Source organism: Piliocolobus tephrosceles, chromosome 18, assembly GCF_002776525.5.
Source record: "Piliocolobus tephrosceles isolate RC106 chromosome 18, ASM277652v3, whole genome shotgun sequence".
In the NCBI taxonomy this organism is placed as follows: domain Eukaryota; kingdom Metazoa; phylum Chordata; class Mammalia; order Primates; family Cercopithecidae; genus Piliocolobus; species Piliocolobus tephrosceles.
Genome location: NC_045451.1, coordinates 42,683,343 through 42,697,953, shown reverse-complemented (window position 1 = coordinate 42,697,953; position 14,611 = coordinate 42,683,343). Strand labels below are relative to the sequence as shown.

The 14,611-nt window shown below is 38.5% G+C and overlaps 1 non-coding gene across 1 annotated transcript; it reads right to left on the bottom strand.

Moving 5' to 3' along the window:
* Positions 1 to 8,342: 8,342 nt before the first annotated feature.
* On the bottom strand, positions 8,343 to 8,444 carry LOC111539807. Its single transcript, XR_002730791.1, has one exon. It is a non-coding gene; the product is annotated as a U6 spliceosomal RNA (small nuclear RNA).
* Positions 8,445 to 14,611: the final 6,167 nt, after the last annotated feature.

The following is a 14,611-nucleotide window of genomic DNA, read 5'->3' as shown; positions in this document are numbered from 1 at the left end:
TTCCAAGAAAAAAACTTCATCTGCTTCACTATTTTACCTAGGGCTGGCCTCGAATACCAACCTAACAGAACCATCTTTTCTCCCTAGACAATTTACACTTCAGAAAAGCATTTGGAACTAAGTTTTCATAAGGTAGAAAGTAATTTAATGTTGAAAAGGTAGAGCCAACCATACATGAATAAATGCATATCCATTGCATATTAATAATGCAATATAATAATCTACCCTTCTCACTTTTAGAAGACTCCTCTGAGCCCTTTCTCAATGTTACGATGGCTCTGAGCTCCAGGCCAATTCTGACTTTTTTCTCCTTGTTTCTGCGAAGTGTTCAGGAGTGTTACAAGCAGACTCCAGGAAATCCATTTGAAATGGAGCCCTGGCAAAGTTCTCTGAGACTAGAGAATTAGTGAAGCAAAATGTATGTAGCTATATCATCCCTGAAATAGTTGAACGAACAATGGTTGTTTATTCTAGATAAGAAAGAACATACAGAGAGTATTATTACTGTTTTTCATTATTTCTAAAGTGTCATATATATATAAAAGTAATCAAGAAATTACAAAGTAATTTGAGTTTACTGTTAGTTTTTGAAGTAGTAGCCACCTCAATATTAGGGTTAATGTACATAAATTTATGTATTTGAAACTAATGTGTTTGATTTAACAATAGAGTTGCCCTCTATAATCTCCAAGATTTGTTCATTATTAGTTCAACAAACATTTGATAGATATTGGGTCAAATAAGTTATAAAGTGATGTATTTATAAAGGTCAAATAAGTTAAAGTTCTTTTCCCTCACATATCTGAATCAGCTGACATTCTAGTGAGGGAGATGGATGGATGACCAACAACTCTACACTGGAAGTAGAGACAAGGCATATTCACAGAGAGCCAGACATTCTCCAAAGGCTTGTTGGAGGGTATCTTTGAGAAGGTAACTCTTAGCCTGGGATTTCTAAGAAAGGCAAAACCAAAGTCAAGCCATTACAGGCAAAGAATATGCAATGCAACAGATATGGAAAATAACATTTTTTTTGGTGTGTTCTAACTAGGGAAATGTCAGAAATGCTGTACAGCGAGAGTCCTATCATGGTTAGAAATCAGGCTGGGAAGGTGGAGAGGCTGGGAAGGTGGAGAGGCCAGGATGTGGAAGATTTTTGGATTTTATTCTATAGGCAATGGGAAGCCATGGGAAGATCTTAAATCCATGAGGAACATAATGTAAACCACAAACCTTTGTACAGTCTCATTCATTTGCAAAGATCCATGATCCCAAGAGAATAATGCACTATCACTTCATTTTAACTTCCACAGTTCTTGCAGTTCATATCTTAAGAGTATTTACGTTTCTCCTGCCAGAGTAGTCTTTAATTTTAGTTTGAAAATATTTATTTTGTTTTTTTTAATTATTCCAACAAATTAGTGACTTTAAGACAGAATTGTGCCCTCTTTATCTTAATATTCCTTACAGTAACTGACATATATGTTTGCCTAGACAGATGCTCAAAAAAAGAAATACTGTTAAGACTATGTGACTTAGGCATCCTCCCAGGGGGATAATGCCAGAAAAGAGGCATAAAGCTCCCCTCGCAAAGTCTGAGGATACAACAGGTACACAAAGAGCATGTAATTTAAGCAAGAATACGTAAGATGAAGAGCAAACCATGCTGCTTACCACCTGAATTACTCAGCCTCAATTCTCTCATGTGTAATATGGGTAGAATAACTAGAATATTTATCTCGTATGGCCTTTCTGAGAATTAGGCGGGATGATGCAAGTGAAAATGTTCCAGGAATTGTGCAATACTATAAAACCGCCAGCAATGTTGGTAACAACAATGATGTCCATCATGAAGGTAAGGAATTTTCACGTAGTCAGACGTGCAAAAATGCTCTTCACTTTCATACAGTTCAAATATAAGCACCTATGAATTGAGAACATTCTTCGTCATGTTGAGCCCACATATGTTTACTATCTAAACTGTGCACTGAATTTGGCCAGTGGTGCTCCCTTCCCATATAGTTTCCATTGGAAAAATCATTTTGAATATTGAAAATGATAGAATGTGAAGTCAGAACTGCCAGGTGCTGGTGCTGGTTCTGGCTTCATTACTAGCCATATTTTTTGTTTTCACAGCCATGAAATGGATAGTAATACAGTTCTGGCTTCCTCTACTGGATTAATTTTCTGGTCAAATAAAAGAATGTGAAAACCCACCCCAGCCAGGCACAGTGGCTCATGCCTGTGACCTCAGCACTTTGGGAGACCAAGGCAAGCAGATCACCTGAGGTCAGGAGTTCGAGACCAGCCTGGCCAACATGGTGAAACCCTCTCTCTCCTAAAAACATATATTCAGAAATTAGCTGAGTGTGTTGGCACATGCTTGTAATCTCAGCTACTTGGGAGGCTGAGGCAGGAGAACTGCTTGAACCCGGGAGGCGGAGGTTGTAGTGAGGTGAGATTGTGCCATTGCACTCCAGCCTGGGTGACAAGAGCAAAACTCTGTCTCATAACAAAAAACAAAAACCCACCCCTATATTTACGAAAAGGAACATGTTATCCCCATAGATGTGATACTACTTAGTATAACGTACAACACATTCAATGATTTCTAAGGACATTTGCCAAGAAAGGTGAGTTTGGGGAACTCACAATTATTACCAAGAACTACATCCCCTATATCCACCTACTCTAAGCCATATTTGTACACATAGAAACTTTATGCATAGAAATTGTTTTCCCAATCACCAGTATAGTAAGAGCAAGGTTACTGCTGCTGTATGGGCACATAATAAAAGACAGGAAATGAAATGTCAATAGAAAATGTAATGCCGCCGGGCGCGGTGGCTCAAGCCTGTAATCCCAGCACTTTGGGAGGCCAAGACGGGTGGATCACGAGGTCAGGAGATCGAGACCACCCTGGCTAACACGGTGAAACCCCGTCTCTACTAAAAAATACAAAAAACTAGCCGGGCGAGGTGGCAGGCGCCTGTAGTCCCAGCTACTCGGGAGGCTGAGGCAGGAGAATGGTGTAAACCCGGGAGGCGGAGCTTGCAGTGAGCTGAGATCCGGCCACTGCACTCCAGCCTGGGAGGCAGAGCGAGACTCCGTCTCAAAAAAAAAACAAGAAAGAAAATGTAATGCCTTTCTGATATATGTCCTTCAATTATTGAGACAGTTACCCGGCTGTTCTTGAAAAAGGAATGATTTGTTTATAAACCAGGTATATTCTTTCAGCTCTTGAAAGAAGGAAAAAAGTCCTGCATCACATTTTTCTCTCCCACATCACATCACCACATCAAATACACATGAAAATGTATTTCCTGCATTTCTATGACTATTTATTTATTTATTTATTTATTCATTCATTCACAACTAATTTCTGGGCACCTACTACATGCTAGTGACATATGAGAATGTTGAGGCTAATCAAGTTGCCCTTATTCTTAAGCACCTTTCAATATAGTAAGGAAAGCCAGTCATGTAAACAAATCAGGGCAATAAAACACTATAGTTGTTATGACAGAAGTATATGCAGGATACACAGGGAGACACAAAAGGGAATGTTTAATTCTGCCTGGGGAGAAAGAAAAGACTTTATGAAGGAGGTGATGTTTGATGTGGTTCTTAAAATATGACTGAATTTACAGGCAGACAACAGGGAGAAAAGCTTTCTTAGCTAAATATAATGCGAAACTACAAGTACTGCAGTGTAGAATGGGTCCGAGGATAGGATGATCAATTTACTGAGCAACAGAAATATCAGAGAAGGGATATCTGACACAGGCTATCCAGGTAAATATCCAGATATGGAATCCAACATGCTGGAGAGTGGCCAGGGCTGTACATCACAATGATCCACCTCTGACTCTTACTTTTGCTGAGCCTTGAGGACAGACATCCTTTTCCTAGAATGCAGACATTTGTACTGGTTCTGTAATTGGAGAAGAGTCTTAATGAAGTCAGTCTTTGGACATGGTTCTTGACCCTCTGACTTTGCTTGTGTCATCAGATCCTGCAGGCTTCAGGATTGTGATTCTGCATTGAGGAGTGTTCTGTCCTCCTCTAGGGCATGTGCCTCTACCTACCTGGTGTCACAATGTTTGCATCCAGGTAGATAGTCATTATTACAGGAACAGAAATAGGGTCTTGTGTGGCAGTCTTTTAGAATGGTTGGAAGGCAGCATTACACAGTGGTTAAGGATGTGGAGTCAAGCATTAGGCACCTCGTATTCAAATCCTACGTGTGGGATCAAGGGTAGCATCCTTTGCCTTCCTATGCCTTAATTTCTTTATCTATAAAAGGGAAATAATTGTTTTTCTCTTATAGAGTTTCCATGAAGCATATAACGTGATAAATATTAACTTCTGCCATTATTCGTATGACTAGGTAAAGATGGTGAGATCTTTGTCCCTAGAACGTAGATAACTGGATCAAGGCTACTCTTCCTGGAAACCTCATGTATGCCACCTGCCCAACCATTTCAATGGATGTATTATCAAGACTACATAGGAGACTTTGATTTGGACTTTCCTAAGTGGTTATTTAGGTTTTGATCTAAACATTTTGATGTTCATGCATGTAGAAGCAAAAGTAAGTGGCCTATTTTAAATACTGGCCAAAGCCTCTTTTATAACTCTTTAAAAAAAAAAAAAAACCTCTCATGACATTAAATTTCTTAAAAATCTACATACAAAAGTAGTGACCGCTCTCCCATATAAAAATATAAAAGTCCCAGCATGTAAATGCATTAGCTAAAATAAGTATTTGATCCTTTCAACCAAAGCCCATTTTCTCTTCCATCCAGAAAGCCTTGAAGTGTGAGTATTACACTACTTGCAGGTTTCTATGTAGGCAGGGGATAAATAGTCTGCTTCTGTAATTAATAACTATTAAAGCTGTTTGACTGATCATATCTTTGGGCTTCTGAAATCTCTTCTGTGCAGGTGTGCATTAATGGAATTCATTAAATTCATATACTTCAACAGATAGTAATTTACGATCTTTTATAAGATCTGTCAGGAGCCGCAGCAGGAGATACAGGACTGTCTCAGGGCATTACAGAGCAAACCGGGCTCCCTCCCTCAGAAATGGCTCGCTTTTGAGTAATAAATACGAATGTCAATGCAATAGGTAGTCACATTATGTGTATTCTATGACATTTGCTATCTGAAAATATGTAGGATAAGCTTTTCATCACTGGCAAAACCCTGAACAGGGCTGAACGATTTTCAGAGACACTGAAGGAAAAGTGTGTGGGAGTTCTAACCACTTTATATTTGCCATAAAAAAGGAGAACTTGGGAACAGATCAAGGCTCTGGGAAATTAATGAGTTTTCCCAGGGATGAGTCATCCTCCCAAGCTCACTAAATGGGGCAGCCTCTCCATACTGACCAGTGTTTTCAAGGGAAATAGAAATCAGCCTTGACTTCTGTCATGTCCCACCCTCGGCTCAGCCCAAAAAGAACTGCTGTCCTATCAGAGACGGGGTGTCCCTTCAGCATGGCCAAGTTTCTGAATGGGCAAAGCCATCAGCCACTTTTCTCAGGGGATCCCAGGATGGCAGGGCCACATTTGTGAGGTGGAATGCTACTTGAGGGACTTTCATAATTAATTTAAAACTGAAAACAAGCCTGAGAGAACCAGTAAAGGTATTATGTAATTATCAGCTAACATCTAAGGGGATGGTTAGAGGTGAATGAAATGAGAGGCAATGCAAGGTAGGAAGTTGTCCTGACCCACCAGGGACAGGATGAAGAGAATAAGTTGGGAAAATTAGAAAGTAACAACCTTAAAAGGTCCCTTTCATATTTTATAAATGGAGTAAAACGTTCTTCAGTGGTTTTGAAAGGGGAAGAGGGTTGAGTTGAGGTCAAAGCCGATATTGCAATGAACGCTCCTGTTTATGCAATGCTCTTACCATTCAAAGAATTCTTAAAACAGTTAGATGAGGTTGGCAGGCCCCCTTTTAAAGGAGATAAATGAGCCCTATCCCTATTCCGAAGCTAATTTATGTCTTCCAGAGTACAGTGGTGGTTTTCTGAGCTTATCCTATTCTGGAGTTTCCTAAGGAAATAACAGACAGAGGCATCTGTTTCAGGGACCATCTGAAAAATCAGCAACACCAGGACCACCAGCCAGATCCCAAACATGAGAATGGGAGAGCCCTCACCAGGTGGGGGGGGGGGTATGTTTTCTTTTATTTTGTTTTGCTTGTTGACAGCCAAAGAAAATATATTTTTTAATGTATTATATAGGCATATATACATATACATATATTATGTATATATATAAAATGTGTCTGTACCTTATGGACAATATTTAATACATGATTAATTGGAGAAGTCATTTGCCTTTTAAAATGCTTCATTTTCTAAACCAACCTACCACACAGATATATCTGTACATTATCCACCCCAACACATTTCTGGTCTAAATCATTAAACATGAAACTGATCAAAATATAACTTTTGCACAAATATGGAATAGATCTATGACACAGAGCTAAGCAAACTAATATACCCATATTCTGGCTAGGTGATCATCAGAGTATGGGTATATTAGTTTGGTTAGCTCTACGTTGTAGATCTATTCCATAGATCCTTCTGTTTTTGAATTGTATATTATCTTTTAAATTGAGGTCTAATTTACATCCAATAAAACACAGTGTACAGTTCAATTAAGTATATAGTTCAATGAATTTTGAGACATGTATACACCCACATAATCAGTCCCCAATGAAGATACATAGTGTATTCATACCCTACAGCATTCCCTTCCTACCCTTTACCACTATATCCCACTCCATATCATCTCTGAGGCAACTGCTGCTTTGATTTCTGTAATGTCATACAAAGAGAACCATAAAGTATGTTCTATGTTCTCTTTTATGTCTGGCTTCTTTCACAAAACATAACATTTCTGAAATGCATCCATGTTACGCTATGTATCAGTAGCTTGTTCCTTTTCTTCATTAAAGAGTACATATTGCATCATCATACCACAACTTGGAACTATTCACTGGTTCATGAATATTTGCAATTGGTTTGTTTGATTATGAACAAAACTGCAATAAACATTCTTATATATAAATGCTTTTGTGGGCATGTTTTCATTTCTCTTGTGTAAATACATAAGAGAGGAATCTCTAGGACATATGATAACTATAGGTTTAATTTTATAAGAAACTGTCAAATTATTGTCCAAAGTACTTGTGCCATTTTTAATGGTACATTTTTAAATGAACACGTAATAGTTATATATGTTATGGTGTTTGGAGTGATATTTTGATACAATGTATAATGATCAAATTAGAGTAATTAGCATATCCCCCACCTAAAACATGTATCTTTTATTGGTGTTGGGAACACTCAAAATCCTCTCTTCTAACTATTAAAAATATATATACAAAAGAAATTAGCCAGGTGTGGCAGCCTGTGCCTGTAGTCCCAGCTACTTGGGAGGTTGAGGCGGGAGAATTGCTTGAACCTAGGAGGCAAAGATTGCAGTGAGCCGAGATTGCGCCACTGCACTTCAGCCTAGGTGACAGAGTGAGACTCCGTCTCTACAGAAACAACAACAACAACAACAACAATATATATATTTTATATATATATAAAATAAATTGTTGCTAGTCACCCTATCATGTTTTAGAAGACTAGAACTTATTTCTCCTGTCTAGCTGAAATTTTGTTTCCATTAACCAACCTCTCCATATCTTCTGACCCAACCCTTCCTAGCTTTTAATAACCATCATTCTAGACTCTGGGCCAGGCGCAGTGGCTCATGCCTGTAATCCCAGCACTTCGGGAGGCCGAGGCAGGTAGATCACAAGGTCAGGAGTTTGAGGCTAGCCTGGCCAGCATGGTGAAACCCCGTATCTACTAAAAATGCAAAAATTAGCCAGACGTGGTGGCGCTTCCCTGTAATCCCAGCTACCCGGGAGGCTGAGGCAGGAGAACTGCTTGAACCCGGGAGGCGGAGGTTGCAGTGAGCCAAGATCGTACCACAGCACTCCACCCTGGCGACAGAGCGAGACTCTGTCTCAAAAAAAAAAATAAATAAATAAATGAATGAATAACCATTATTCTAGACTCTACTATGAAATTACCTTTTTAAGCTTCTGTATGTGAGGGAAAACATGTGATATTTACCTTTCTGTGCCTGAATTATTTTACTTAACATAATATCTCATGCTCATCCATGTTGCTGCATGTTGCTGCAAATGACTGAATTTCATTCTTTTGTATAACTAAATAGTATTCCATTGTGTACATATACCACATTTTCTTTATTTATTCATCTGCTGATGAACACTTAGTTTGATTCCATATCTTGGCAAAAACTATGAAACATTTTACAAATTTGTGTGTCATCCTTGGACAGGGGCCATACTAATCTTTACTGTATTTTTTTTTTCTTTTTTGATACAGGGTGATGTATGAAATGTTGATGACAACATTTCACCATGTTGGTCAGGTTGGTCTTGAACTCCTGACCTCGTGATCCACCTGCCTCAGCCTCCCGAAGTGCTGGGATTACAGGTGTGAGCCACTGTGCCCAGCCTTCTGTATTGTTTTATTTTCAGTATATGTGCTGCAGAAGTGAGCACTAACTTTTTATTCCCTTCATCATATTTTCAAATACTTCCAGGAATTAATATTACAGGCAAGATTAATCAGTGTTAACTACGGATATTAGAATAATGATTCAATTTAAATCTTCCAAATAGTAATTTGTCAAATATTCAGGATATCTTGTAATAGCTAAGTTTACAAAGAAAAGTAAGACATAGTCCTTGCTCTTGAGAAACTTATGATATATTAAGAAAAACTAGAAGCCAATATGGTAAACGATAATGAATGTGCATATCGTTTGAATGTGCATACCTTACATCGTGGGGATATAAGGCAGTTACAGAGATCTTCACAAGGCTCAGGCAGGGCTTCGGAGTCCTGAGGATATCTGAGCTTTGAAGAGGTCTTTCACTCACTGAACATGTATTCATTAGGTGCCAATTATGTTCAGATGCTCAGTAAATGGAATTGAATTTTGTAAGGAGGGAGACTCAAGGTCAAAGCAGAAAGATTGTATCCAATCTGGAGCCAGCAAATTGACAGGGAAAAAGAAGGGAATTAATAATTGCTTCACACCTATTGTCTACTGGGTGCTTAATCTCTCAGCGGACTAGTTCAAGATTTTTATTCCCACATTACAGATGACAAACATGAGTTTCAGAGAGGTTACTTTGCTTGCCCAGGTTTCATAGAGCATGCATGAAGCAGAGCTGGAGTGTGAATGCATCTGGTGTCCTTGCAGAGTCCACTCCCAGGGCAGCTGCCTTTTTGTACAGGCATAGAAACAGAATAAAAGAAGATGGAGAGAGAATGAGAGATGGCACCAATGGCAACATGATTTTAGTGGCTGAGGTTACCTTATGCTTTATCTAGAAATGGAAGCCACAGGGGCCTTGAGACAGAATGTAAAGAGTATTGGCTTTAAAATCAGAATTGCCTGAGTTCATATCCCGACTGATTCACTGAGTAGCTTGACCATCACTGATTATAACAGAAGTCATCAGGAATAATAATATCCATTGCATCACTGTATACCTACGTCCAGTGTTTAAGTAAATATGACACTTAGTAGTTATATTTATTTAAATAATGATCACATCATTGGTCACATTCTATATGCAAGGAATTCATAGCACTGGCTTTTGTCCTGTGTGGACTCTGTCTTGCTTCTTCCCATATATATATATATATATATATACATACACACACACACATTTTTTTTTGGACATTGTGACAGCATTCTAAGTCCAAAAGTCCATCCATGTCCACCCATCACTTCCTTTCATAATGCTTATTGGTTTGGGTTTTGAGATATCTTTCATGAGCCATACTCACATTACCTTCATGATACTAGTGAAATTTCCTACAATTGCATGTAGACCACTGTTGCTCATTATTTTGCATGAAGTTTAGCTGACTCGAACCTACTTCAGAAATGTACATTTACTCCCAAATTCACTTGCTTTGCAATGCTTGAGATGGGTGGACCTAAAAACCTTGGCTACAATTGAGAGCACCTGCCAGTTCCACAGGAGAAATAATCAGGAGTGGTTTCTGACACTGAGCAATGCTATGGTCACACAGGGACTACTTTGGAATGTTGAGACAATTACCTTAAGTTCAAGGCCCCTAAACCAAAAGAAGAGGGAAAAAAAAAAAAAAAAAAAAAACAGTCTGTTTGTTTTTCAATTGTTGGTTTGTTGTTTACAATCAGATTAAATACCCACTTTTTGCATAATCCATGGATAGACTAAATGGTGAATCTTAAAGAGAATAATCAAAAGGGCAACATTATGGAGAACTCCTGTAAGGCAAGTCTAGACACTAGAGTAAAAATGAACTGAGTGGTATTTCTAAGAGACTGACTCAAATAAAAGAAACAAAACAAACACACAAAAAGCTGGTAGAGTCAAAACCAAAAGAGCAGAACCATCCAACTGGAGAATTTTTTAAGTGAGATGTAATTTCATAGGTGACAGTAAAAACCAGACTGGACGAGGCAGTAGCAAATGCACTCTAAGGAGCAATTTTGGTGGTAGGAACAAGTTGGCCTTATTGCCCTAATGGATCATCCCTTTCTCTGTCTGCTGTGATATGAGAGCTGATGAGATCCTGCCTGAGGCAGCGGGACCGTCTCAACACAGATTGTCTCTCCATTCACAGGGGTAAACACTTTACTGGGAGATTTAAAGTGAAATTTAGAATTACAGGGAAGTACCTAGGAAACAGATATTTTTTTCTTCAGTGAACTCTTAAGAGGGCTTGTCAGTAAAGTTCAAGCAAGCAGGTGTGCCGAAAATTGCTTTAAAACCAAACAGACAGTAGGAGGCATGCATATGCCAGAAATCATAGCCCCCGTGAGACAGACAAGCCCATTTTTCAGCAGGAGCAGCTGTTGGTGCATCTGCAGACAGGTTGTTGTCAGGAGTGTTGAGCAGAGAAATTTCAGGAGAAAGGTGCTCATGAGAAGGCAAGAGGCGTGAGGTCTCTGGTGTATGAGATTCAGCAAAGAAACTTGGGTGATGCGCTGAGTCCTGGGCTGACATTGTTAGAATTTAGAATTTCATCTGAGACTGGGAGGCTGGACGAAAGTGGCACTGAGACTTTAGATTGGAGTTTGTTAAATCCTGAGCAATAAAAATTGCAGTTCACTCTAATGAAACTTCCTGGGAAGACTATTAGTATTAAACAGGGAGACTCTCTCCCCAGAAATAATGCTAAATCACAGTCACAAATACTTCCAAGTCCAGTTCGGCACAAGTCAGAACATGATTGCATTTTTTAAATTAAATTCATTCTTATTGCTTTGGCAGTTGCTATTTTCTGAAATTAATAGGAATAGAACGCACGAACCAAAAGGCTAAGGGTAACCATACTGTGTTAGAGGCTACAGAGGTGAAGGTGACGAAGGTGGGTGGGTAGGCAGAGGTAGGGGTGGCCATATCTTTATTAAGCATTTACTTCAAGGGAGTAGATCAATGAAAAAGACTAGGACTCTAACACAATAAGAATTTTACACAATTGTTGGGGACGTTAAGGCTCAAAATAACAACCTGTGTTTTACTATAGAAAAATTTAACTGTTTCTTTTAATGTCTCAGCATCATGAGTACCCAAAATTATCTTACATCCTTTATGTGACTCAATATGCCTGCTAGCAAATTGCTGATCAGCAGGTGGGTGTTCACTTCTCACCTAAAGGATCCTAATTCATTGATAATAGCCATCTTTATTCCACAAGCCTCAATGTGAATTATTTATTGAAATTCATTAAGTGAATAACTTAGTCATGAATTTAGCAAATATTTGTTAAGCTGTCTCACTGTGCCAAGCATTTACTTTTTGGACACAGACATTAGAAGCATTTGGTTCCTACCCTCAAGGAGTTCACTCTAGAATCAATGAAAGAAGCAACAAAATGACCTTTGAGACAAAATCACAATACAGAGGAGTAAGTGCCATAGTATCTGCACTTATCCAAAATGAACAAGGCTTCTCGACCTCATCCTAGGGATTGAGATTAGAAACACTGTCAGGAAGAGGAGCTGCTGGCATTGACCTTTGGGAAATGAGTGATCATTAGCCAAGTGGCCATGGTTGGGTAGGGTATATCAAATGGGAACAACATGGACACAAGCAGCGGACAGAGAGAACATAAACAATTAGGGAACTGAATACAGATCAAGAGAACCGAAAAGAGAGGTAAGTAGAAAATCACAGGTTGAGAGGAGTTTGCAGAAACAAGGCCAGAAGCTAAAATAGGTAACACTAAGGTACATGACAGCAATTAGAATCCACCAGAAAATTCTGAATAGTAGTAATGTCAACAGATTTGCAGTTCAGAAAGAATTTTGGTGGCATTGTGGAGGATGGATTCAAGTGTGATGAAGCTGGAGGCTTGAAGGCAGTTTAGGAAAGCATTACAGCAGTCCAGTGAGCAATAACGAAAGTCTGAGCTAACGCAGAGGTAGGGTAGATAGCAGATGGGGGTTTGAGATAATTAGGAAATAATGTTTGTAAGATATGGAGTGTGAGATGATAGAGGTGTGTAGGGAAGAAAGGATAGAACCTGGAAACATTCTTTCAAGCACATTAAAAATATCAACCTATTTAATACCGTAAGAATCATATTAGTTAAGAAATAATGCATGTCTATACTACAGATGTGGAAATGGACACAAACCCAGGTATTGTCCTATGCTCATGAGAACACCTTGTTGTAGCATCTTGTTTCAGAGCAGAGTATCCCTTTGCAGCAAATGGAAGAATCAGAATTAAAGCCAGCATCCTGTTCTTTCAAGCACCCTATCTTGGATACAGCAATTAGAAACAAGTCAAACAAAGAATGGGCGTTACATTCTGTAAAATCCTTGTTGTCCTAACCAGACAACAGGAGAAACAATGCTACAGAGAAAAACAGACTTCTGTCCAGATGGCAAGGTGAGTCAATGCATACCTCATCCTCTCTCCCTTTGATATTGTAACTATCATGGCTACATGTTTATTGCAGCAAGTGGCCTTGGAACATGGTTACTTATACTGGTGGTTCTCAAAGACAAGATCAAACAGAATGAGAAAAAGCAACATCCGAAGCACAGTGGCCGAATGTTTTCAAATTGAAATTCAAGCTCAAGTCTAAAAACTGAAAGTTTATGTAAAATTAAAAAATGGGATATACAAAAGGGAATTGACCCCTAGACAGATAATAGTAAAAATAATGAATATCAAAGTTTAAAAAGACCAGCAAAAAAAGCAGATTTCCTAAAGCTGAATAAAAGGAAAACACTAAGGTCTGGGAGGCAGGGAATCTAAGGCCAATTCATGATAATTTCCGAACACTGGATCAAAAGGGAAGCACCTGGTTCTGGGCACAGGGAACCTAAAGCCACCTAAGACCAACTTCCTAAAGCTCAACCAAAAGGAAAAACCGCATCTCCCGCTGCCCAAGTAACAAAGGATCACAGGCTACTCTCTGCAACCCTCCCCCACTTTCACCACATCACAGAAGGAATGGGAAAGTGCCCTGGACTGGCAGCGGGCCAAGGAAAAGCCATCCCTTCATCTGCATAGGGCACCAATTCACCTCAGTCTTTAATTAGCCATGGACCAAATCCTTTATCCAGATCAGGGGTAGCCCAAAGGGACCTCAAAAGGGGTACTTAAAACCCAGGAAACTGTGTACCCAGACCCTTTGAGCTGCATGCTAGGGCCTACTCCCACCCTGTGGAGTGCGTTCTTGCTTCCTGCTTTCCCTGCTTCCTTCCTGTTACTTTGTGTGTTTTGTTCAGTCCTTTGTTCAAAACACCAAGGACCTGGACAACTCCCACTCATGACCTTCCTTCCAGTAACATTATAATCTATGCATAACGTACCTATGTATTTATGGCTAAACACTTGAAATAATATAAATATAATGCAGTGCTTCCAAACCAGAAGAAGAAAGAAAAACAAAGGAAATAGATAAAATTCTGATAATTAAATAAATATTGGAAGGGAAATAAAAATGTAAAAAAGAAAAATATTATAAACAGAAAACACTAGGTATGGTAGAAATATTTCAAATATATCAATAACTCCAATAAATATAAAGGATTAAGCTTTTTTATTAATATAAGAAAATGTAATACAATCTTAAAATCCTTATTATGCTGTTTTAAAAGACACATTAAAACAAAGTGACATATAATTATTAAAAATGAGAAAAAGAGATTAAAAAACATAATATGAAAGACAATAACCAAAGGAATGCTTTATTAATAATATAGTAATGTTAATGTCATACAACATATGTCAGACAGCAGAGAGTAGTGATATAGTGATAAAAGAAGGAATTCTGATAATATCTAACAACTATAGGCATGAATATGTCAAAATATATGAAGCAAAAATTAATATAATTAGGAAAATAAATATTTTATACCAAATATTTTAATATATCTATTTAGATACTCAAAGATCAAGCAGATAAAAAGTCAACATCTAAATGACTGAAATAAACATTTTAACAAATTGGAATATACCCATCTACCTCTAT